Here is a 26,514-nt window from a genome sequence, read left to right as displayed (position 1 = left end):
ATTGGTTAAACACAGCTGGCTCACAATGAATCTTTGATGTGTTTTAAATTACTTTTCTCCAGGTGCAATTAATCCTTTTGTGGATCAATATTCTTAAAAATATTGCCATCACTGACATCCATGGCCAAAGGAGCACAAAGGTTGGTGGAAACTTTGATGCAATCAGCTACTAGAAACATGATTCCTCATTCGCTCTACTAAGGCACATCAAATGGGATGCAGTCATGAATGTAGGCAACCAAGTTTCATTTTGCCACTGTGCTACACCCATTGTCCAAAGTGAGAGTAGTCAGAAGGATGTGAAAGAGCATTCAAGGAAACAAAAAGACTAATTACATTCAATGAACTGCTCGTCCATTATGACCCATCTCTGCCCATCAGACTGGTGTGCCATGTGTCCCCTTACGACATTTGTCACACACTGTGAAAAGTGGATCTGAATGTCCAATTGCACCTGCTTCAACATCACTGAAGAGCACAGAATGTAACTATGTAAAGATGAACTGAGAGGCCTTTAGTCTAGTATGGGGAATAAAGAAGTTCCACCACAACTTCTATGGATGTTTACACTAATGACAGACCACCAGCCCCTTGTATCCATTTTCAATCCCAGGACAGGAATCCCAGTAACGTCCGAACCCAGTTGCAACCTTGGACACTTTTCTTAGGAAGCCACTCTTATAACAGAGTTCAAGGATACCAAACAACACAGCAATGCTGATGGCTTGTCACATCTTCCACTATTGCTAGCTGAAGAAAGGTCTTCATTCTGTGACCCAACAGAGGTGTTCCACATAGCATTTGTGGACCAACTGCCAGTAACGCATTCAGAAATGCAGAGGAACAAAGAGTAGCCCAACATTGTCAGAAGTCTATGACATTACCTGTCACAACCACAGATTCGGCAGCACAGCAGATTTGGCAATTGCACTCGTGAATATGCACGTGCCAGCTAATTATTATTTCATTGTGATAGTATTTATCTCCATTCATTCTGTCGTAGAATTGGTCAAGACTTGAACTCAGGACAGCAACACTTCGCTGCCTGCATTCCGCCTTGCCTGAGAAATTGGACTGTTGAGTCAACTGAATCTGAGGACTAGTGGTATTCATTTATTTCTTAGTTGTTCTTTTCAGCCCCAGTTTTCCGTTTGAGAGTTTTAGCCAACGGTCCTGTTTGGCCTAACATTTACTGTTTTCTTCTCCCTTTAACACTGTTTGCATTAAAGTCTGTGAACTATCAACCCGCTTCAGTATCTCTCACTCCACACTTGGGCCATTGCCTGAGCCGTATGACATTACCATTCAAGGATGGCCAGTTTATGTTTCCAGAGTCCTCAGTGAGATGAGCCCAACCGTGTGTTTGTCAAATAACACTAATGTGTGGAGCTCGTGTTGTGGTTCCCTCTAATCTGCCCACTGGAGTGTTAGAAAATCTGCATGAAGGACACCTGGGTAGTCAAAATGAAGAGCCTCACCGGAGCTATGTGTGGTGGCTGAGAATAGATAAACAGATTGAAGACTTAACCAAAATCTGCCTGGGATGCCACAAAGATCAAAATGCACGCCCTGAAGCACCATTACACTCAAAGGAGTGGCCATCTTCATCATGGCAAAGAGTGCATATTGCCTTTGCTGGGCCATTCATAGACTCCATGTTTCTGATTGCTGTGGATGCTCATTCAAAGTGCCCTGAGGTCATACCAATGAAGTCAACTTCAGAAAAGACTGTTTTCAGTCCGAGGACTATCCTCTCCAGGAATGGCTTACCAGAAGAAATTATGAGTGGCAATGGACCACAAAACACATTTGAAGAGTTCAGAATATTTATGAAGAAAAATGACATCAAAGATTTCAGATCAGCTCCTCACCACCCAGCAATGATTGGGTTAGCTGAAAGGTTTATTCAAACTGTCAAGAATTCCATTAAAGCTATGGACAAGGAGTACATTTTTCTATGTTACAAGGTGGACAACTTCCTTTTTGTGTATTGGAACTCTGTTCATGTGATAACACATTTTTTTTTTATCAATTATGCTATTGTTTGCACTTTTGTAACTATATGTTGTAACTATGTGGTTTTGTGCAGGTCTTGTAGCTTTAGTTTTTGGTCTTGTTTGTCTGGTGGGATTGGAACTCCTTTCCAGGGAATGCGCAAAGATGGTAGCGTGATATTAATATGCAGCAGCCTCTCCAGACTCTGGATTGGGGGATTGCCAAACATTATGTGGATTTTCTGGTGTAGTCTGTTTTGTCATGTGTTTTTGTGATATCATTCTGGAGGAATGTTGTCTCATTTTTTAACTGCATTGCATTTGTGGTTTCTAAATGACAATAAACTGAATCTGAACTAATCAAACATCTGCAATGCTGTTCATAAGCAGGAATCTGAGATCTCGCACAGACCTCCTGAAACCGGATCTACAGAGGGAATTACAGAATAAACAGTTGTCAGTTGCCAAGTGAATCAGCATGAACAACTAACAGCAAATTAGGATCAATTTTTAAGATGGATTCAAAGAAACAAGAACTGTATACAAATTGCTCCACACTGGATTATGCCAACTTTTAATTAACAAGATTTTTATTGGAGCTGTGTGAATGATCTTCTAAGGCATTAGCTGCACTGTTTAGATCCAATACTGGTGTCAAAGGAGAATTGGACAGTGTCACAATCCATTTACTTTGCAAAGTTTCCAGTTTGTGAAAGCACCATATCGACACAGATGCTGCCCGACCTGCTGAATTCATCCAGCTTGTTTATACATCTTGATTCGACCACAGCATCTGCAGTATATTTTGTGTTTACCATATCTATAGATGTCCTGCAACTGGTTCAACTTGAGTTGCGGATGTGCTTGTAGTTTATATAGCCAGTTGGAAACAAGTTATGGAACCACACAGCCCCTACAATAGTAGTCACACAGCAACACTGTCCAGCCAAACCTTTGAAAATTAAACACAAATAATCTTGTATCTGGAGGAAATCACAGATGCAAGGTCAACTATACATCCAAAGCTTGCTACATTTATCACTATATACAGAAAATTGCTACTTTTAGGAGAGTTACTGAATAGGTATTTGAATGAAATCAGAAACTGCTTCCATAACCTTCCTATGAAACCAGTTCTACTGATCCAACACAAGCTGCAGTTAGTTTGGAATTTACTTTCCTTAACTACAAGCTTAATCCTACTCTTCTGTAGAAGGAGAAAAAAAGTTCATCATGGTTACATAATCTTATTCCTTTAACGGATTACGTATCAACTTCCCAATTACTTCTGCAACATGGCAACTTGCATAACTGGTTTCCAAATAAGATATCTTCATCTGTATACTGCTAATACATCAACTTCAAAACTATGCTATTTTGGACACCCGAATCTCCTTAATATTTTATGCACATTATTTTGTTTAATTTAATTAAGACTTTCTTTGTTGTTTTTTCTGTCGCTATTTTGTATTTCTCCATACTGACTGCTATTCCTTCCCGCTGGATCATCTCTGATGAATAGTCTTCAATGTGAAAGATTAGCTCTTTCCACAAATACTGCCTAGCTTGCTGAGGATTTTTGAATTTTTTTTTAATTGATTCTCCAACTCTACAATTCCTGTACCTAATAAAGTGTCAACTTAGTGTATGTTCATGGATTTCCACTGTTGTAGCCTATACACTTCAAAATTTGACACATTGTATTCAGAGATGCTCTTCTGCACACCACTGTTTACTTGAGTTACTGTCAGCTTCCTATCAGCCTGCGCCAGTCTGGTAAATCTCTTCTGACCTCTCATTAACAAAGCATTTTTGCCCAGAGCAATTGCTGCAGACTGGATGTTTTTTGTTTCTTGCACCATTTTGCTGTAAACTCTACATCAATGAATCCCAACAGGGGTGGTTACCATAAGACCATTAGACATAGGAGCAGAATTAGGCCATTCAGCCCATTGAGACTACTCTAACATTCCATCATGACTGATCCCAGATCGCATTCAACCCATACACCTGCCTTCATGCCATATCTTTTGATGCCCTGACCTATCAGGAATCAATCAATCTCTGCCTTAAATATACGCACAGACTTGGCCTCCACCACAGTCTGTGGCAGAGCATTCAACTGATTCATTACTTTCTGGCTAAAAAAATCTGCCTTACCTCTGTTCTACAGGGTCGCCATGCAGTTTTGAGGCTTTGCCCTCTAGTTCTGGAAAACCCCACCATAGGAAACATCTTCTCCACATCCACCCTATCTAGTCCTTTCAATAATCAGTGAAATCCCCTCACATTCTTCTAAATTCCAGTGAGTACAGGCCCAAAGCTGCCAAGCGCTCCTCATATGTTTACCCCTTAATTCCTGGAATCATCCTCGTGAACCTTCTCTGGATTCTCTCCAATGACAACACATTCTTTCTGAGATATGGGACCCAAAACTGTTGACAATTCTCCAAGTGTGGCCTGTCTTATGAAGCCTCAGCATTACCTCCTTGTGTTTATATTCTATTCCTCTTGAAATAAATGTCAACATTGCACTTGCCTTCTTCACCACAGACTCAGCCTGTAAATTAATCTTCTGAGAGCCTTGCACAAGGCCACCTAAATCCTTCTGCACCTCTGATGTTTGAACCTTCTCCCCATTTAGTAATAATACTATTGTTCCTTTTACCAAAATGTATAAATCATACATTTTCCAACAGTGAATTCCATCTGCCACTTTTTGCTCATTCTTCAAATTTGTCTAAGTCCTGCTGCAATCACATTGCTTCCTTAGCACTACCTACCCCTCCACCTATCTGCTGTTTAAAACATTTCTTTTACCTTTTTGACACTATGGTTGAATTTTTGCTCAGAATCAACAAGAGCCTGGGAAACAAGATTGAACATTGATGTGGATATGAGGCATACTTAGCCGATTGGTCTGACAATATGAAACTGCAGGGTGAGAATTTCAATTTAATCCAGCAAAAAGTGTGCAGTGTCCACTATTATTGGAGAATTGGAAATATAAGGTAAAAAGCAAAACATTGGGAGAAGAATGTCCTCACAGTTTCCCTGCATGGAATGTCTGCCACTCTCTTTCATAATGGTGATTTGCAAGAGTAATGCTTACATCTGTAGTCACTGAAGAAGCATTTTCAGAATCGATTCAAGGATTTGACAACTGGAAATTCCAATTCTTTGCAAGGTGGAAGAACATGAAGAAAGCTCCCAAGATGAAATTATTGAAATTCAGAATGATGAAGAAACAAAAATGCTTCTCAAAAATGTTGACTTTTGTGGTATGTGACTACACTGTCATATGAAGTTTCCTGGTCTTTGGAGAAGAGCCAAACTGCTCCATCCTCCTACTTTGTTGAAAGAGGCTTCAGTAAAGTGAAGTACATACTCATTAAAAAAAAACAGAAACCACTTGGACATTGTTGTGCATGGGGACTACCCGATATTTGAACTCTTGCTAAAAACCATCAAGCTGGAGGATCACGTTGATATTGAAGCTGCTGTACAGCGCACAGGTACTGTGTAAGCTAGGTTTAAAGACAAATAAAAATTTAAAGCAGAAATATCAAAAATTAAAGATATATGTGGTCCTACTTGATCTACAATGTTCCAAATCAGAACCACAGCAGAGCTGTAGTGTTATGCTGTTGGTGTGAGATTGAATCCACATTAAGAACACTGCTTGAATGTACACAGCAGACTGGAAGCCAAAACAGAAGTGGCATGATGTACTCCATTCTGGTGAAGAATGCAGTCACAGACTAATACAGTATGAGAGCAGGTTCTTCAGCACAACCTGTCATATCCATCCACCTGTCTTAAGTGTTTTATAACTATTGTTATTGTACCTGGATCAACTACTTCCTTAGACAGCTCATTCGTTGAGTTTAAAGACTAATTTAGCGGCTCAGGTCACCACAACTTATAAGCTTCCACTGGAATGTTCTTCCCTCGAGTTCTATTGGTCAAACCATTGCACATTCTTGTGAAATATTTCTGCAGATTCCTGCCTTCTTCATCTTTAGTCCTAGATTCTCTATAGCAATAAAAGATCCCAAAGGCCTATCTAAGAATAAATTGTTATAATTCAGTAGCAAAATTACTCCCTGTCTAACCAACCTCTGAGTGATTTCTCCTTAATTCTACTCGTGAATCTATGCCCTTTCACGATCAATTTCTCAAGCAGTAAAAACAAATCTTTTTCCTTGCAAATTCTATTATAATATGACAATGATTATTTTATTCCCTTTAGATTATACTTTTCTACTTCTTAAAATGTTATCTTTTGCCCCCTTTCACATAACTATATTCTCATTGTCATTACATGTATAATTCTTGTGAAACTCTGCTGTGTAATTTCAGTGGTTTCCATAATCTGTATGACAAGTCAAAAACAAAAAAAATCATACAGTAATACAGTGGATTCTAGTTAATTGGGCTATCGGCTAATCAGGACAGCTGCTTATTTGGGACACATCTTGAAGAACTAAAACTAATCCAGAAAATGGCATGGATTTCCTTAGTTTATTTGGAACACTACACCACTTAATTGGGACAGGAGAAGTCAGGTCACATGAACTTGTGTTAAACACTACACTATGTTTAGAGCTAACAGTTTTGAAATAGCATCAGCTGTGTGTGCTTGTGTTCAATAGTTGGTGAAAAATAAACAGTAAAAATTATCCCCCCCCCCCCAGAGTTGTTCATTTCATTGTGATTTCAAGCATTCAGGCTTAGTGGTGCATGAATGTTGGAATGAAAGTGAAACAATTTCACTACTTCAACAAGAACTATGAAGACTGTGACGGTATTGACAATCATCTGGAATGATACAATGCAAATGAAGATTTAATGGATGTAGTCATTGAAAGCATTGCATGAAGGCAGTCTATTATCTGCATTGGGTGCCTGTACTAATTTTGTTCATTTACAGTCAATCAAAAGAAAACAGTAGTGTGCTAGTTGTCCATTGCATCCAACGATGACAGTCAAACTTGTGTGGGAGAGTTTTAAAATGGAAAAGCCATTGCACTGGGACAGATCCACCCTCTCAATATCAGATGTCTGGGTCTTCTAGTGGTACGTATAGATGTCTCAAACCGCGGTCTTCCTTGGTTGCAGTGGATAACCATGACTTCTTCTGTTTCATATCCTTCGCACTCCAAAAAGCAATAAAGAAATGCCTTTTTGGCCGTTGGATCTCACTGATGATTTTATTTGCCCAGTCCACAGTCATATGCAAATAGTTGCTTAGAGTCAAAAGAAAGAGCTGAGTATTCAGTGCGGACCAAAGATGAGTGAGCTACTTGAGAATGGACACAACAAGTTCCTTCACCAGAGGTGCTACACCTTCTTCAACACCCCCTATGAGGCAGTGCACACATGAATTCTTCCATTGATAACTATTAGGAACTAATACACGGTTTTATAGTATTGTAGTTTGTTCTGTATTTCATTCTAATAAATAATTTTTATTCAGTTTAATGGTAGTTTGTCTTTTTTTATACCTTTTTTAACTATTTCCATGAAACGTTGGCTAATTGGGGCAGCCACTTAACTGAAGCAAAATGTACAGGAACTGATGTGTCCCAATTAAATGGAATCTATTGCATTGAGAAACCAATTATTAGAACCATCTAATCCTTGTCAGATTCTCTTGCTCATGTCTTAAGATCTGAAACCAAGTTTGCTCTTAGCTGCAGGAAATTTTAGGGATAGCTGTATGATATTTTCCCCCCACCACATTCAGCCTTTCCAGTTATTACAAGCGTAAGACTCTCCCAATAGCATGTCCGGTGGAGCATAACACACTGGCTGGTATATCTTCATGCTGCTTTGCAAAATTGCGACTGAAAAACCGGACTGGTTGTGTTTAGCTTCATTGACACAATATTATGTACAACATTGTTACCTGAAATGGTCACCACTAATGACAAGCTGAATTGGAAGACAAGTTCATTATAAAAATGTCACAGAAAAGTGGAAAGCTTGAACTGCTTGTTTCCTGATGGCAGCTGCATGTACTAGGCTTATTTTAGGGAATTTTATCAGACCATAAAAGACACTTGGGCTGCCTTGATATGGACTGAGTGAGTGAGTGTGTACACAGAGGATTCTGGTTAATTGGGATACATCAGGACCAGTACATTTTGGCCCAATTAAGCGGCTGCCCCAATTAACCAAAGTATTATGAAAGTAGTTAACAAGGTATTAAAAAAAGTCAAACTATTATTTAATTGAGTACCAATTACGTAGTTAAATGAAATACAGAACAAATTATAATACCAATATTACTACAGTTGCATGAACTGTGTATTAGTTCCTAATAAAAACACAAAATGCTGGCAGAACTCAGCAAGCCAGACAGCATCTATAGGAGGAGGTAGTGACGACGTTCCGGGCCGAAACCCTTCATCGGGGGTGAGTTCATCAGTTAGTTCCTAATAGTTACTGACAGGAATAGATCCAGTGTATACTGCCGTGTTCTTCTGATTGAATGTAAATAAACCAAATCAGCGCAGATACCTCATGTACATAATGCACTGTCTTCATACAATGCTTTTGATGATTGCATCCACCAAATCTTAATTTTCATTGTAATATTCAAGAACATTGTCAATACCTTCAAATTCTTTGTAGTTACTAACTTGTTGAGCTAGTTTCATTTTCACTGCCAGCCATTTCTTGCACTCCAAGATTGAATGTTTGAAACCCCGTTGAATAGTTACAAATTGTCCTACTATTTATTTCTCACCAAGTATCAGTGACAAAAATCACTGCTTTTTGAACACAAACACACACAACTGATGCTATTCAAAAACTGCACAAGTAGGGCATAGTGTCTAATCGCCACATAAGTGCACACAAATGACACTAGTAGGAAGCTGTTCATCTCCTACCCGAATTAAGTGGCATAGAGTCCCAAATAAAGAAGGGAATCCTTGATATTTTCTTGAATAGTTTTTGTTCTTTAAGAGTATTCCCAAATAAGCAGTTGCTCCAAAATCCACGACATTTACAGTGCCTATAAAAAGTATTCATCCCCTCCCCTTTGGTTTATATTTTGTTGGACAGTCACATCTGATTGGCACTGTCTTGAGAAGGGAATCCTAACAGGATGTACAGTGTCTGTGATCATCTCCTCCTTGGTGATGAACACGTTGGCCAAGTCAGCAGAGGCCCATTACCCAGGTCTGGTGTTCGTCAACCACCTGTAACAGCATTCATGGATGTCCTGACTGTAACAGCAATGTCAGCAGTGTGAAGATACATCCTCCAGGTCTGCAGAAGCTCACCACTTGGGCAAGGATGAGTTTCAATCCTAAGAAATCAAGTTTTCTAGTACTTGAGAGGAAAGATGGCTGACAAACTCCACTTTAACATGGAAGATGCCCAAATTCCAAGCCTATCAGCGAAGCCAGTACAGAGCCTTGGCACAGTGTTTAACAGCTCATTGAAGGCCAGAACAAAGCAGCCAGGGAAGATCTGCAGCAGTGGTTGACTGCTGTCAGGGCTGCCAGGCAAATTTCTGGCTTGGATTTACTAGCATGTTATTCTCCCTCGGATCCTGTGGCTTCTGCTAGTCTATGATGTCCCACTGTCAATAGTTGAGACCATAAGATTTAGGAGCAGAAGTAGGTCATTCATCCCATTGAGTCTGCTCCACCATTCAATCGTAGGCTGATCCATCCAGTCATCTCCAGCTGCTTTCACCCATACCTTTTGATGCCATGGCTAATCAAGACCCTATAAAGCTCTGCTTTGAATACACCCAATGACTTGGCCTCCACAGCCGCTCATGGCAACAAATTCCACAGATTTACCACCCCGACTAAAGTAATTTCTCCGCATCTCAGTTCTAAAAGGACGTCCTTCAAACCTGAAGTTGTGTCCTCTTGTCCTAGAATCCCCTACCATGGGAAATAATTTTGCCATATCTAAACTGTTCAGGCCTTTTAACATTTGGAATGTTTCTATGAGAATCCCCCCTCTCCTGAACTCCAGCGATACAGCCCAAGAGCTGCCAGACGTTTCGCATACGGTAACCCTCTCATTCCTGGAATCATTCTCGTGAATCTTCTCTGAACCCTCTCCAATGTCAGTATATCCTTTCTAAAATAAGGAGCCCAAATCTACACACAATACTCCAAGTATGGTCTCACGAGTGTCTTATAGAGCCTAAACATCACATCCCTGGTCTTACATTCTATACCTCTAGAAATGAATGCCAACATTTCATTCGCCTTCTTCACAACTGACTCAACCTGTAGGTTAACCTTTAGGGTATCTTGCACAAGGACTCCCAAGTCTCTTTGCATCTCTGCATTTTGAATTCTCCCCATCTAAATAATAGTCTGCCCATTTATTTCTTCCACCAAAGTGCAAGACCATACACTTTCCAACATTGTATTTCATTTGCCACTTCTTTGCCCATTCCCCTAAACTATCTAAGTCTCTCTGCAGGCTCTGTTTCCTCAACACTTCCCACTCCTCCACCTATTTTTATATCATCGGTAAATTTAGCCACAGATCCCTTAATACCGTAGTGCAAATCATTGACATTTGTAGAATGTCTAAGGGATGGCTTTTTAGAACAACTTGTTGTCGAGCCCATTAGGGGATCGGCTGTGCTGGATTGGGTGTTGTGCAATGATCTGGAAGTGATAAGAGAGCTTAAGGTTAAGGATCCCTTAGGGAACAGTGATTACAATATGATCGAGTTCACTTGGAAATTTGAGGGGGGGGAAAATTAGATCTAATGTGTCGGTATTTCAGTGGAATAAAGGAAATTTTACCTGAGACCTTTAAGAGTAAAATCAGTCAGTACCTTCACAGGTAGTTGGGTCTGCCCAGGAGCCTAAGCAGCATCTCCTTGTAAGGGAAGGAAAGCAGACTGAAACTGCCCATCAGCAGCGAGAGTGGAGAGTTCATGGTCACCCGTGCAAGAGAAGTGCTACAGTACGGACAGTCCAGCGACCCAAAGGTCTCACACTCCGGCATTGAGGTTAAGGGCGCAGGAGGTGGGCTCAGGGGCATCATGACCAATGGCTTGGGTTGCTTCCCAACAGTCCACTACGATAAGGTGCCGGGAAGAGCGAGGTGCCAGCTTGTCTAGCCGGAGGTGCGAGCTGCTGTGGACGAGCTACGTGACAGCAAGATTGTTGACATGCGGCAACCAGGCGTACGTACAAGATGCGATCGAGGACTGAAGCAGAACATCTCCTGGATGGATACTCGGCCAGCTGAACCCCGCCGCATCAAGATCCTGATCCAGTCGGTCTGTGACATCTTGCCATGCCCAGCGAACCTCTAGTGGAAACACCAGCATGCTCTCTGCACCAAGGGAAGGGGACATTAGAGCACATCCTCAGCTTCTGCCCAAAAGCCCGGGGGGGGGGGGGGGAGAAGCATTTTTGTTGGCACCACAACCAGGTGCAAAAAGAAAGTTGCAGACACCTTCTGCATAGCCATCTCTCAGGCTATATACAATTGCCCAGCAAAGCAAGCAATAGCTTTTATCAAGACAGGGGAGAGGCTCAAATTTAACCCAAGGTACCTGCTGGTCTTCCAGGAACCGCAAAGGACCGGCAATTGAGAGTCGACCTAGGGAAACAGCTCAGATTCCCTGAGCACATCTCCTTGACCATACTTAGTGCTGCTGTGAGACTCATCTAGACAGGTGGTCATGCTGGAGCTGACCATTCTCTGCGAAGACCAGATGGAGGAGGCCCATGAAAAGCAAAAGGCAAAGTACCAAGACTTGACGGAGGAGTGCTACAGCACACTGCCTGCCCACAGAGGAGGGCTGCAGAGGGTCTGCTGATCAATCCCTCTGCCGGGTCGACCGCCCAATGGTCATCTCAGAACCCCAGAGGAGGAAAGCCGTCAGGAACACCACTGAGGCAGCAGAGTGAGCCTCCAGATAGCTGTGGATCAGGAGGCGTGACCCATGGCAGAATGCTACTCAGACACAAGTCGGGGCCTGATCAGCCCATTCTGGGTCGCCCGCTCTGGGTGAGGGAGTCGGATGTTGAAAGACCCAAAACACCCTGTAATCCTGGGTTATATCACTGATGATCTGTCAGAGTGCATCACAGGATGTATTATTCTATCTATAATTGCAAAAGATTTAATTTGGCTTTTTTTTTGACATTGATCAACAGAAAAAGACTTTCATGTCAAAGTGAAAACTGATCTCTACAAAGTAATCTAAATTAGTTACAAATAAAAAAAAACAAAATAATTGATTGGATAAGTATTCACCTCCTTTAATATAACACACCAAATCATCACTGGTGCAGCCAACTGGTTTTAGAAACCACATAATTATTTGAATGGAGATCATCAATGTGCAGTCAAGGTATTTCATTTGATTGCAGCAAAAATATACCTGTATCTGGAAGGCCCAACTGCTGGTGAATCAGTATCCTGGCAAAAACTATACAATGAAGACAAAAGGACACCCCAAGCAACTCTATGTAAAAGGTTATTGAAAAGCACAAGTCAGGAAATGGATACAAGAAAATTTCCAAATCACTAAATATCCCTTGGAGTACAGTTAAGTCAATCATCAAGAAATGGAAGGAACATGGTACAGCTGTAAATCTGCCTAGAGCAGGCCATCCTCATAAACTGAGAGATTGAGCAAGAGGGGACTAGTGGGGGAGACCAGTGACAACTCTGAAGGCATTACAAGCTTCAGTGGCTGAGATGGGAGAGAATGTGCATTCAACAACTGTTGCCTGAGTGCTTCACCAATCTCAGCTTTATGGGAGAGTGGCAAAGAGAAAGCCACTGATGAAAAAAACCCACATAGAATTATAGCTAAAATTTGCCAGAAGGCATCCAGGAAACTCTGAACTCAGCTGGAAGAAGGTTCTGTGGTCTGATGAAAGCAAAATTGAGCTTTTTTGACCATCAGATTAAACATTACATTAGGCGTAGGCCAAACACTGCACATCATCAAAAACACACCATCCCCACCGTGAAGCATGGTGGCGTCTGCATTATGCTTTGCGGATGCTTCACCGTATCAGGCCCTGGAAAGCTTGTGAATGTAGAGGGCAAAAATAAATACAGCAAAATACAAAGAAATCCTGATGCAGTCTGCAAGAGAACTGCGACTTGGGAGAATATTTGCTTTCCAGCAAGACAATGGCCACACACATAAAGCCAAAGCTACACAGGAATGGCTTAAAAATGCCAAAGTTAATATCCTGGAGTGGCCAAGTCAGAGTCCAAACCTCAATCCAATTGAGAATTTGTGGCTGGACTTCTACAAAACTGACAGAGCTTGAGCAGTTTTGTAAAGGAGAACGGGGAAAAATTGGTGTAGTCGGACGTGCAAAGCTGATAGAGACCTATCCACACAGACTCGAGGCTGGAATTGCTGCTAAAGGCGCACCTACTAAATACTGACGTGAAGGGGTGAGTAATTACAATTGATTATTTTGTGTTTTATAATAAATTTATACCAGTTTGTAGAAATTTGTTTTCACTTTGACACAAAAGTCTTCTTTGTTGATCAGTATTTTAAAAAGCCATATTAAATCCACTGTGATTCAATGTTGTAAAACAATAAAACATGAAAACTTCCAAGGGGGGGGGGGTGAATTTTTTTTTTTTTTTATTTATTTTTTTTTTAAATAGGCACTGTATATATACCAGCCCAAACACGTATACGCAAGGAACTTGGCTAGAAATGCATTCTCATATCCATAGAGCTAAATATACCCTTTCCCCATATTCCTATGAACTCACCTTGTGATTCATGAAACCCCAGTAAGATCTTCAGATCTCCTCTTAACTTCCTTTGTTTCAAAGGAGAACAATTCCAGCTTCTCGAACAAAAGCCAGAAAATGCTGGAAATACTCAGATGCACAGACAGCATCTGTGGAAGGGAAAATAGAATTAATGTTTCATGTCAGAGAATCTTCTTCAGAACTGGGTCTTTGACCTGAAATGTGGGTTGTTTTTCTTTCTACGGATGCTGTTTGTATTTCTAGCATTTTCTGTTCTTATTTCAGATTTCCAGAATCTGCAGGGTTTTTGATTTTCAACCTTTGTTTCTCCATTGTATCTGCATAAGTGAAGTTCCTTCTCCTCGTAACCTTTCCTGAAGTGTATACAGCTACTATCCCTTTGTTATATGAGTCGTGAAAAGTTCTCTTGGATGATAAACATGAACTTTTGATCTTCTGTTCTACCTCACCTTGACCCATCTATTTTATTTACCAACTGTGCTTTTGCTGTAACTGTAACACTACATCCTGCATTCAGTCCTTTCACCCCCTTTTGTATTACCTCTCTATACTTGGGTATGGAATAATCTGTTTGGTTGGCATACAAACAAAAGTTTGTCACTATAGCTCAATAAATGTGACAATAATAAGCAAATTACCAATTTATATCCAATAAAATGTGTCATTTGAAACACCTATATAATTCTTCGGTGGCATTATAATTGAAATTAAATCCTTCACCCACAATCGCACATTTATTCTAGAAATCTTTGGACCCTGAGATCTACACTTATTACCACTTGCACATGCATGCTCACCACCAGCATTCATTTATTCGGTCTCAAACCTTTCCTAGAATGCAGATCTACCAATCTTTTGCCAAATCTAGAGGTTGAATAAAAGACTTATACTGGGTATCAAGGATCCCATACAACTTTGGAAAATAATTGTTCTGCAATGTTAACACTTTTTACTCTCTCCACAGATAATAGCTAACCTGCTGAGTATTTTAAGCATGTGCTTTTTTATTTCAGTTAAACAGAGTTGTTGGGCACATAAATTGGCAATACTTAACTGAAAACTTTTCAGAATTTTGTTTTGACAATTTGTTCCTTTGACTTCTTGTCATTCCATACAAAAACATTAAAGAGTTATAAAGATAGGGATTTGGGTGTTACTGGCAAGAACACCATTTATTGCTTGTTGTCCTTGAGAAGCTAGTGATGAGTCAGTTTCTTGGTGAACCACCATGTCCGCACTGTATTAGAGGTTTACAAATAAAATTGCAGTGTATACTGTACTTGCAGAAGTTCTAGGTAACCAGATATTTTATCTAAATTTTGTTTTAGATGATTTTTGTCTTCTGCATTAGTGTATTAGTAGAAAAGAGCATATTTTAAATTTCCAAACATCAATTTTCCAAAAATCAAATGTTACCAGAGAAATTTAGGTATTTAATTAAGTAACATACTAAGTATTAGACCACTTTTCAAATAAAAACTTTAGATCATTTTGTAGGTATATAGCTCAGTACATGATTAAACAAAGATAACAATCAGTTGCTAATGATCAATGACATAATGATTTGAATGAACTAACCTGATTAACTGAAACAGAAACAGGTATGGAAGGAATAAAAAACAAAAGAATATCTGCAGATGCTGGAAATCTGAGCACTACACACAAACTGTTGCAGGCTAGGCAGCATTTAGGGAAAGAGTACAGTTGATGTTTTGGGCTGAAACACTTTGCCAGGAATCAAACTGGGAGAAGCCCAACCAAACTAAGAGGTGAGGGTGTGGCAGATGTGACAGTTTAACCTTCAAATTGTGAATCTAACATTGTGACAAGAGTGAGCATAGCAACAAGACACAAGGTGGTTAATCTGCATCAACAAAGTCTCTCCTAAGCAGAAATGTCATGGTTAGCCACAGAAACTGAGTCAGCAGACGAGAGATGCAATATATCAAACCAACGTCCTTTCTAAAGTCGAAGATGCTTTCAGTTCTGAACTCAGTCAAACCACTGAAAGCCAAGTATACCCCTCTGGAGAAGTCCACTGAAGTCTTGTCAGAAGTGATCTTCATTGAAGAGTTACTGCCAAAAGGCCATTCCTCCAAAGTGGAAACAGATCAGAGACTCACCTGTACATAAAAACACATGGACTGGGATGCTGAATGACAGCAGCGAGTGCTCTGGACTGAAGAGTCAAAATTTGACATTTTCCAGTTTCAGCCAAAACAGTTCATCTTTAGGAAAGCTGGAGAGTGTGACATGGATGAGTGTCAACAGCCAACAGTGAAGCATGGTGGAGGTTCCCTGCAGGTTTGGGGAGGCATATCTGCAAATGGTGTTGGTGATCAGGTCAGAATTAATGGAATCCTCAATGATGAGAAATACAAGCAGATTCTCATCCATCATGCAATACAATCAAGGAGGGATCTGATCAGTCCCAGCTTCATTCTGCAGCAAACAATGACCCCAAACACACAGCCAAGGTCATTAAAAAAAAACTTTCTTCAGCCAAAAAAAAACAATGAGTTCTGCAACAGATGGTATGGTCTCCACAGAGCCCTGATCGCAACATCATTGAGGCTGTGTGGGATTACCTGGAGAGACAGAAGAGAGTGACATAGCCAAAGTCCACAGAAGAGCTGTGCTGCTTGGAATAACCTACCAGCTAATTTTCCTGTAAAACTGTACAACAATGTACCCAAGAGAAACTATGCAATATTAAAGGCAAAGGGTGTTCACACCGCATACTGATTTGATTCAGTCTTTTTTATTGTTTACTGCTCTTTATAGTTTTGTTTGATATTTATAAACTTTTCATTTCATTTTTTCTGAAAGCGCCTTTGCTTTTCAGAATTTTTTTTACATGTGCTTAAGTCTTTTGCACAGAACTGTAGTATTAAAAAGAATTTGATTCTGGGTGTTTATTCTTATTTTGAACAGATTTATTGTATATTAAAAATGCTGTGCAGTGTCAGAATGCTGTGCAGTGCAGTGCAGGGTATTGCAGGTGATATTAGAACTCCAAATACAAAATTATAGTATCCAACAATATTGCTTATAGTGCATCTTGACATTGCAACAAACTGTGGCACACACTAGTCCACTGATGGTAGATGAAATGCCAATTAAACTGTGTATAGATAGATACTCTATTGATTCCAAAGGAAATTACAGTGACACAATTGCATTACAGGTGCACAGATATACACATATTTGAAGGGAAGCAAAAAAGAATTTTAAAAAAAGTTACTTCATACAGTCTAACAGGAGGGAGGGTCATCACTTCCCCAGCAATAGGTCATCTCATTAAAGAGCCCTATGGTTGAGGGTAAGAATGACCTCATATGTTCTTTAGATCAGCGCTGTTGTCTTAGTCTATTACTAAAAGTGCTCTGTTCAGCCAAGGTGGCACATAGAACTTGAAAAACATTGTCCAGAATGCCAGGATTTTCTGTAGGGTCCTTTGTTCTATCACAGCCTCCAGTGTGTCCCTGTTTGACTCCTATAACAGAGCCAGCCTTTCTAATCAGTTTATTGAGCCTGTTGGCATCACCCATGTTGATGCCATTGTCCCTGCACACCACTGTATAGAAGATTATTCTGGTGACAACAGACTGGTAGAACATGTGAATGAGAGGCCTGCATACTTGAAAGGACCTCAATCCCCTCAGGAAGTAGAGGCAACTCTAGCCCTTCTTGTACACAGCCTCTGTGTTGGTGCTCCTTTCAAGTTTGCCAGCCGGGTGTATCCCCGGGTACTTGTAGGTCCTCACCACATCCACATCCTCACCATCAATAGTAACAGGAAGCAATGCAGACTTAGTCTTCCTAAAGTCCATCACCATTTCTTTTCTCTTACTGATGTTGAGCTGCAGATGATTCAGCTTACGCCATTTGACAAAGTCCTCTACCAGGGTCCTGTATTCATCCTCCTGACCTCCCTTTATACACCCAACTACTGCTAGGTCATCAGAGAATTTCTGCAGATGACGACTTGGTGTTGTATCTGAAGTCTGAGGTGTACAGCTTTCACGTTCCATATCTTTGCCAGTTTCACATTAATCACATAAATGTCTTGAATGACACGTGGAGGAAACTTCCCACTATCATACTGTCAAATATAGTAACTAAATAGATTTTTGGGGGGGGGCAGTAACTAAAAAAAGGATATGAATTATTATTTTAGTTAGTGCATAATATTACTCTTAGAGAGACTCATTTCCTCTAGGAATCTTTCCTTCAGGCCAAGATTTCAAAAACCATTTTAAGGCATGACAAGATAAATAATTTAACTGCCAATGCTTTGACTTTTAAATTTACTGAGATTGACTGTGGATCTTACAATCTTTAATATAGCAAAAATCTCTAGTCATACAGTGGAGTTGGACATCAATTGCAAGATTGTATTGATTATAGTATACACTAATCTTCTTAAGCTCAAAATATCACTGATTATATTAATCCTCTATGACTTATTCCAAATAATTTGAACTGTTTCAATGATACTTTCTAACATTGTATTTTAAGATAAGTAAATTGCCTACTTGGATGATTATACATCCCATTAAATAAAGTCTTTCAATGATTAAGCTACACTATATGCTATCAGTGATTCTACTGCACATTATCTTCTGAGGGAGGGCTCTACCCTCTATTTAGCCACATATAAAGATAACCAAGAAAAAAAAGATTGATTCACTGCCCTAAGACCCTCTGCAAAACAATGTTCCCACTATTTTCCCTCACTGTCCCCATCAGCAGAGCATCACAGTACATTATGATCTCTCACTCTCTGTGATTGAACACAGTAGCAAATGGTGTACTATAGCCATACGCAATATTAAAGGCAGTACCATACAGTTAAATCACTCCCACCTCTTCCAAATGTTATGAGGCGCTTAACTTTATTGTAACTGGAGCTGAAACAGCAAATACAAGATAGTCTATCTAATTGATTGCAAATGCATCCACAATGAATACGTGCAAGTAACAAATTTTACAATAAAAACTCAGGAGAAAGAATGAATGGCTTAGAAGGGTGACTCTGAATTTTGCTCATGAACAATGGCAGTTGGTGGATGAGTATCAAAATCTAGCTGATCAACTGGTGAAGTATGTTATGGCTTGTGATCCTACAAACTTAAAGTTGAAATGGACCTCTGATCTGGAGAAGTACTTGGTTGAAGGGCGAGATCCCATGTGTGACTGATCATGCAAGTGCATGTGTGTGTGTCTACAAGTCTAGGTGTGCACATGTGCTTGTGAATGGGGAGGGAGAGCAGGGAGTGTGTGTGTGTATTGGAGTGGTAATGAGGAGAGTGTCCAGGCTAGTGATCATCCTGAAACATCCACTCACCAACACTTTCCTCCACAATCTATTCATAGTTTTTAATTGAAAGCTCATTACTTGGCTTTCTAAGTGCTCTGTGATAGTTTGCACACTGCATTTCCAATCAACTCTATATGCTCTTCCAGCTCCAGCTGACATTTGGTTATGCAGTGAAATACAGCCAGTAGCCATTTTATTAGGTAATACTGGTATCTAATGAAGTAGCCACTGAATGCACGATAGTGGTCTTCTGCTGCTGTAGCCCATCCACCTCAAGGTTCGACTTGAGATGCATTACAACAGTGGCATGTAGAAGAGCATGGTTATTTGAGTTACTGTTGCCTTCCTGTCAGTTTGAACCAGTCTGGCCATTCTCCTCTGACTTCCCTCAATAACAACGTAATTTCATCCATAGAAATGCTGCTCACTGAATTTTTTTTTTCGTTGTTTTTCACACCATAATTGGTAAAGTCTAGAGACTTGTGTGTGAAAATCCTAGGACATCAGCAGTTTCTGAGATGCTGAAACACTTCGTCAAGCTCCAACAATTATTCCACAGTCAAGGTCACTTAGATCACATTTCATCCCCATTCTGTTGTTTGGCCTGAACAACAACTGAACCTCTTAACTATGTCTGCATGCTTTTATGCATTGAGGTCTGCCACATGATTACATATTTGCATTAATGTACAAGTGTATCTGCTAAAGTGGCCACAGAGTGTAATTCTTGTGTACTTAAGCATGGAAACAGGAGTTTCCCACAATTTTAACTTCATGAAAAGAACTCTGCAAAAGTAATCAGAGAAAAATAATAAGAGATATCACTTGAAGCCACTGATCATTATTTTAATATAATTATCTCAAGATGACTAGTTACATTATCATCCAAAAAGAGTAAAAATGGTTCCCTGGGGGTTGTGCCTCTGAATTCAGCTTTTGTGCTTCATGTTTTTATTGCACTTGAATAAAAACTTAGAAATGCTGCTAACTTGTGTATGTTATTGGAATATGGAGCTTATCTAAACTCTCATGAAAATTGCCCTCTCCTTTCAGTGAGAAAGGGAGCCTCAGTAATACAAACTGTCAGTTACATTTATTGTCTTTCATGTGTGTTTCATGAGGACCATGCAGGGAGCTATGAGAGGTGGAAATGGGAACCACTTTTTTTTGTATGTGGTGTTTATTAACTGCAAAAGGATATCCAGAAAGAATACTTAAACCCACTGCACTGTGTTTAAAGTATTTCAAATGGTGGGTGGGGGAGGAATAGTAGGTTTGGGATCATGAAAGATTGAAGCTAACAATATTAAAATATTGTTTCCTCCTTCCTTTCCAATCCTGAAGAAGGGTCTCAGCCTGAAACATCAATTCATTTCCATAGGAGCTGCCTGACCTGCTAGGTTCCTCCAGCATTTTGTGTGTTGCTTTGGATTTCCAGCATCTGCAGAATTTCTTGTTTAATTATAAAAAGATGTTTAGTGCTTTCATCCAGTAACCCTATCATCACTTCTCTCTTTAATTCCATGAAAAATAACTCTGCAATACCAACATTAAAATTATGGTAAACCTTTTCGTTCATTCTAAATACACAAGAACTATTTCAATGAATAGTTAAATGTCGTCTTTCTTGAAGGACATAAAATTAAATATCGTAATCTTTGTACATGTTCTTACATGAATGAAGACAGGATGCACTGCAGCCAAAAACAGATAAAGGCATAGGATGGCATGGTATCTAATGCAGGCAAATGGGATTCGTGCAGATGGACATAAAAGTCAGCACAGTCATGACAGGCTGAAGGACCGATTTCTGTACTGTACATATAACTCATTAATGAAAAATGACACATCGGTTTGTCTTTTGTCTATAATTATTTTCATTGCACATAGAAGTGGCCAGGGTAACAGTGTGATTAAATGAAAAGTCTAGTAAAATTAGGTCAGTCTAATAATTCAAACTAAATCAGACAAATTTATTTTTATAAGATCTTTGCTGCTCATCATTTTTATGCTTCTTTCATAAACTACATGTAAGACACAGAAGAGGAACCAACTATTCAGCTCAGCATGTTCACATTTATGTTCTAAAGGTGGCCCAGTCTACTCAATTGTATCTAACCCAGCATCATAACAATTTGGTCCTTCCTACCTTCTGCATGTTTCTGTGTTCCCTGTAAAAACATCTATGCTAGTTGCTACAAATATCCCTTAAAATAGTGTGTTAACAATCCTCTGGTTGAAGAGGTTCCTCCAAATTTCCAGATTATAATGGACACTTTTTAAAATCGATAAATTTATTTATTATTATCACGTGTAAATGAAAATCTTTTTTATGCCATCCATACAGATCATTTCATCACATTTATACAATGAAAATAAATTAGTACAAGTGAAAAACAATTATAGAATGCAGAATAAATTGTTACAGTTACAAAGAAAGTCCATTAGACAGACAATAAAGGTGCAAGGCCATGAACAAAGTTCAAAAAGTTCAAAGTAAATTTTATCATCAACGTATATATATGTCACCATATACAAACCTGAGATTCCTTTTCGTGTGGGCATATTCAGCAAATCTATAGAATAGTAACTACAACAGGATCAATGAAAGATCAACTAGAGAGTTTGCAGAAGGCAACAAACTGCAAATGCAACTAAAAATAAATAGCAATAAATAATGAGAACATGAAATAACAAGATAAAAAGACTTTAAGGTGAGATCACTAGTTGTGCGAACGTCTCAATGGATGGTGAAGTGAGTGTCGAAGAGCCCGATGAGGTAGGTTGTGGTGGCAAGAATCCATCTTACCATACAAGGACCCATCCCATTCAATAGTCTGATACCAAAGAAAATAGAGTCCGTTTTTGAGTCAGGCTTGTGAATGTGCTTTCAGGCATTTCTATTTTCCGCCCAGTGGAAGGAGGGAGAAGAGAAAATGTCTAAGGTGGGTGGCATCTTTCATTATGTTGGCAGCTTTACTTAGGCAGCAAGAGTATAAACAAAATCCATGAGAGAGGAGGGCTGGTTTCAATGTCTCCTAATGTTGGACACCTACAAATTGAAGCAACTTGATGTGGACTCATCAATTTTCTTTTATAATCTTGAAGACATCTACTTTATTGCCCTTCAGCCTCATCTGGAGAAAAGCCACATCTTGATCAACTGTTTACAAGAGGGATAACCTCTCAGTTTCATCCCCAATTTACTGAATGGATTTTCCTAGCTTCTCCAGTCAGACAACATCCCAGGCCGAATACCCAGGGAGTGTGCACACCAGCTCACTGACATCTTCAATACTTCACTCATCCAAGCTGCTTCAAATCAGCACCATAACCCGTGTGCCTAAGAACTCTACACCTTCAGTACACAATGACTACTGCCCGGCAGCACTGACACTAATCACCTTTAGAGTGCTTTGAATGGTTGATAATGGCATATATCAAAAAAACCCATTCCTGCTGCACTGGACGGTCACCAGTATGCTTACCAACAGAATCGCTCTCTGCCAGATGCCCTAGCATCTGTCATGCAACTGGCCCTGAACCACCTAGAAAACAATGTCAGAATTCTGTTCCTGGGTTTCAGTTCAGCTTTCAACACTTATTGTGTCACAGACCTTTGTGAAAAATTCACTCAGTCTAAACTCACCACTGTGCGTTGGACCTCCTAACGAGCAGACCTCAGAATTCTGGATGCAAAACCACTCCTCATTCCCCATCATCTTCAACATGGGTGTCTCCCAGGGTTGTGTGCCAAGCCTAGTGTTATACACTCTGTTCCTACCTGACTGCATGGACAAACACGTGGGCAATCACGTTGCCAAGTTCGACGATGACATGACAGTGGTAGGGCTCGTGACCAACAACAATGAGACTGCCTACAAAGATGAGGTGGAAGAACTTGAGGCCTAATGCCAGGCAAATAGCCTCTTCCTTAATGTCAACAAGACAATGGAGATGACTGAAAACTTCAGGAGAACTCGCGCCTTTACATTGGTGGCAAAACTCCTGGGAATGCGTGTCACATACAATCTCTCATAGTCCCAGAACACCTGCTACACAGTTTAAAAAAAGCTCACCAATGCCTCTACTTTCTGAGAAGGCTGTAAAGGACTGGACTTTAAACATCCATACTTACATCATTCTACAGGTGTGCAGCCAAGAGCATCCTGACAAGCTGCGTCACTGCTCGCTATGGAAAGTGCACTACAGTGGACAGGACGGCTCTACGAGTAGTCAAAACTGCCTAATGCATCTCCAGCACCAACCTACCCATCATCAGGGACATAACTACAGAAAGATGCCAGAACAGGACCAGTAACATCATGATGGATCCCAACCATCCAGCTCATGGACTGCTTATCTCACTCCCATCAAGATGGAGGTTATGTAGCATCCACAGCAGGATCCTCAGACTTTCCCCAAGCAGTAAGGTTGCTCAACACATTCACCCACCAACTTCATCTCTACTTTATTATTCCCTGTCAGTCACCTTATGTACCACCTAGCTTCACTTCCTGGACATACAATCCATGTATATAAGCTATCTTGAGGAAATCTGCAGATGCTGGAAATTCAAACAACAACACACAAAATGCTGGTGGAACACAGCAGGCCAGGCAGCATCTATGTGTGTGTTGTTTATATAAGCCATCTTATTTCTTTATATTTATTGTGTTTTTTAATTATGAATGTATTTTAACTTGTGTTCTTTGATGCTGCATTGGATCTGGAGGAATAATTATTTCATTCTCCTTTACACTTGTGTACAGGAAGTGACAAAAAACAAACTTGAATCTTAAGAATTTTCTCTCTAAGTATGAATACATATACTTTATCTTGTGCCATTATTAATTTCTGTTAATACTGTCCTCTGTCTCAAAATCAAAGTAAAATGTATTGTCAAAGTTTATGATACTATATGCTTGCAGATTAATTTTCTTATAGCCATTTACAGAAAAAAAAGAATTTACAAAAAACTGTACAGAATTGAATGACAACCAATATGCAAGAGAAGAAAAATTGTGCAGATGGTAAGATAATACTGTGAACACTCCTAAAAAGTGAGTCTGTAGATTGTAGATTCCTTTCAAAGTCATGGTAATTGAAGTTATCCATGTCATTTCAGAAGCCTGATGGTTGTAGACCATCCATCAACCCTAGACCAATCCCACTTAGGCCAGGTCAAAGTTCAGAATTCAAATTAAATAATTATCAAAGTACACATTTGTCATCATATGCACCCTGAGATTTATTTCTGTGCAGGTATACAGGACAAATCCAATAAACACAATATAATCAATGAAAGACTACACCTAACAGGACAGACAAACAACCAATGTGCAAAGGGCAACAAACTGCAAATATGAAAGAAAAAAAATAATAAGTACTAAATATTGAGAACTTTAGATCGAAAGTCTTTGAGAATGTTCCCATAGGTTATGGGAACAGTTCATTACTTGTGTGTGTGAAGTTATCCTGAAGGTTGAGGGGTAATAACTTCCTGAACCTGGTGGTGTGGGTCCTGGTGCTGCTGTGCCTTCTTCCTGACTGCAACAGACAGAAGAAAGCTTGGCCTGGATGAGGGGTATCCTTGACAATGAAAGCTGCTTTCATGCGACAGCACTCCATGTCGATGTCCTCAGTAGTGAGGAGGGCTTTACTCGAGATGGAGTGGAGCATATCCACTCATTTTTGTAGGATATTCTATTCAAAAGCACGGGTGTTTCCATAGCAGGCCATGGTGGAACCAGTCAATATATTCTCCACCACACATCTATAGGAGGTTTGTCAAAGTTTTAGATGTCAAGCAGCTATCTTCACCTTGCAGTTGGTAGCAAAACAGAAGCCTACCAACAATGAGATTTTACTTGTCCTGTCATAATTGTTTCTACAAATGATGAACAACTTTTAAAAATCCAATTAACTTTTATCCGCTACATTAACCTTGCTTGCACTCTGCATAGTATCTCCGTTGGTTTCTCTTCATGCACAGTTCTACTACTTCAAAATGTTAATAAACTGGTCAACCTCTTTCATAAAGTCTATTGTTTTTCATCCATTCATATGGAGTCAGTACTTTGCATAAGCCACGACGACATTTGCTTGGCTGTGGCTGTGGGAGAGCTTCCACAAGCAAGTTCACAAAAGCAGAATCACATAAGTTGGTGGACACCATGTATGCATTCGGGCAGCACATTCAGAACTATTAACTTTCTGATTAACATTATTATCTTCACCACAGTAGATTTATCACTAAAGCCAGGAACAGTGTTTTTTTCAGTAGTTATTCATTTTCATGGAAGATATTCCTCAAGGACTGATACTGACAGTATTGTGATTTATCACTTACACAGGTTCCTGGATATTTTCTCTCTTTTTGCATTCAATAATAATATTTGCCTTCCAACAATGGTGAGTGTGAGAGAGTGAAATGCATTGATTATATTATGTATGCATGCTGATGTGTGGTGGAGAATATAGATGGAGCTCGTCAGCCTGGGAAGGCAGTCCATTGAAGAGAGGGGAAACTCTGATTTCAAACCTCCGCTGCCTTGTGGCCATACCCACTCATGGGAAAGGCTTCGGGAGTAAACCCAGAGGACAAATCCGGAGCTGGAGTCCCTAAGGCAGTCCAACGTTGTCTTCAACCTCGCTCTGGCAACTCCTACAACGAGTCTGGTGCCAAGCTGTATTGGCCCTTGCCCTTCCCTTGGACAACATCGGTGTCATGGAGAGGGGAGACTTGCTGCATGGGCAACTGCTGGTCTTCCATACAACCTTGCCTAAGCCTGCATCCTGGAAATCATTCCAGGAGCAGATCCATGGTCTCGTGAGACTAACATATGCCACCACATGCTGATACACATCTGTTGCATATTTCATACCTTATTAGGTTCAAATGCAATCAATCCAGTTTCCAGTTCTCTATTAGATGTCATATCTTTAAATGTTACTACAGTGTACTGTTGCTATATTGTTTTTATGTGTTACTCGTTGAAGGATACTTTATTAATTCATTTATATGCCTTGAAAATTCAATTCAAATGTCCTCTTCTGCGTTTCTCCCCCCCCCCCCCCCCAGATTCTTTCTCAACTTCCTTTTAATCCCTTTGTCTATCTTCCACTTTGGGCTGAAAATCCTCCAGTACTCAGATTATTTGTTGTGCTATAAATAGGAGAAACAGTAAACCCACAGACATGAAAGGAACATAATCTGGTCATAGGGTTTCACACTAATCTTCTTTATTCATTTTACAAAAGAGTAAAATGCCAATTTGTGATTAGGTTAAAAGTTGAGAAAGGATTGTGAAATAGAAGTTCAGGTGTTTCTAATTCACAATATTTTGCACTACATTTATTGTTATCATAAAGGGAAAGGACTCATTGTGTTAGAACCAATTATGTCTCCATGGGGAAAGGAGGGAAGAGCAT

General features: G+C 39.9%; 1 protein-coding gene across 4 annotated transcripts in view; it reads right to left on the bottom strand.

The window, feature by feature from the left end:
* The window catches only part of LOC140726361 (serine/threonine-protein kinase 32B-like), a 291,326-nt gene that overhangs the window by 239,881 nt on the left and 24,931 nt on the right, over positions 1–26,514 (bottom strand). Inside the window, exon 1 of one of the 4 annotated variants that reach the window (XM_073042633.1) lies at positions 2,685–2,702. The exons of the other annotated variants lie outside the window; for them this stretch is intronic. The gene's annotated coding sequence lies outside the window, so the exon portion shown is untranslated. Of the gene's footprint in view, positions 1–2,684; positions 2,703–26,514 lie in introns of those variants that run through there. 4 annotated transcript variants of the gene reach the window in all.

Source organism: Hemitrygon akajei, chromosome 4 (genome assembly GCF_048418815.1).
Source record: "Hemitrygon akajei chromosome 4, sHemAka1.3, whole genome shotgun sequence".
In the NCBI taxonomy this organism is placed as follows: domain Eukaryota; kingdom Metazoa; phylum Chordata; class Chondrichthyes; order Myliobatiformes; family Dasyatidae; genus Hemitrygon; species Hemitrygon akajei.
This window is presented reverse-complemented; position numbering and strand designations above follow the sequence as displayed.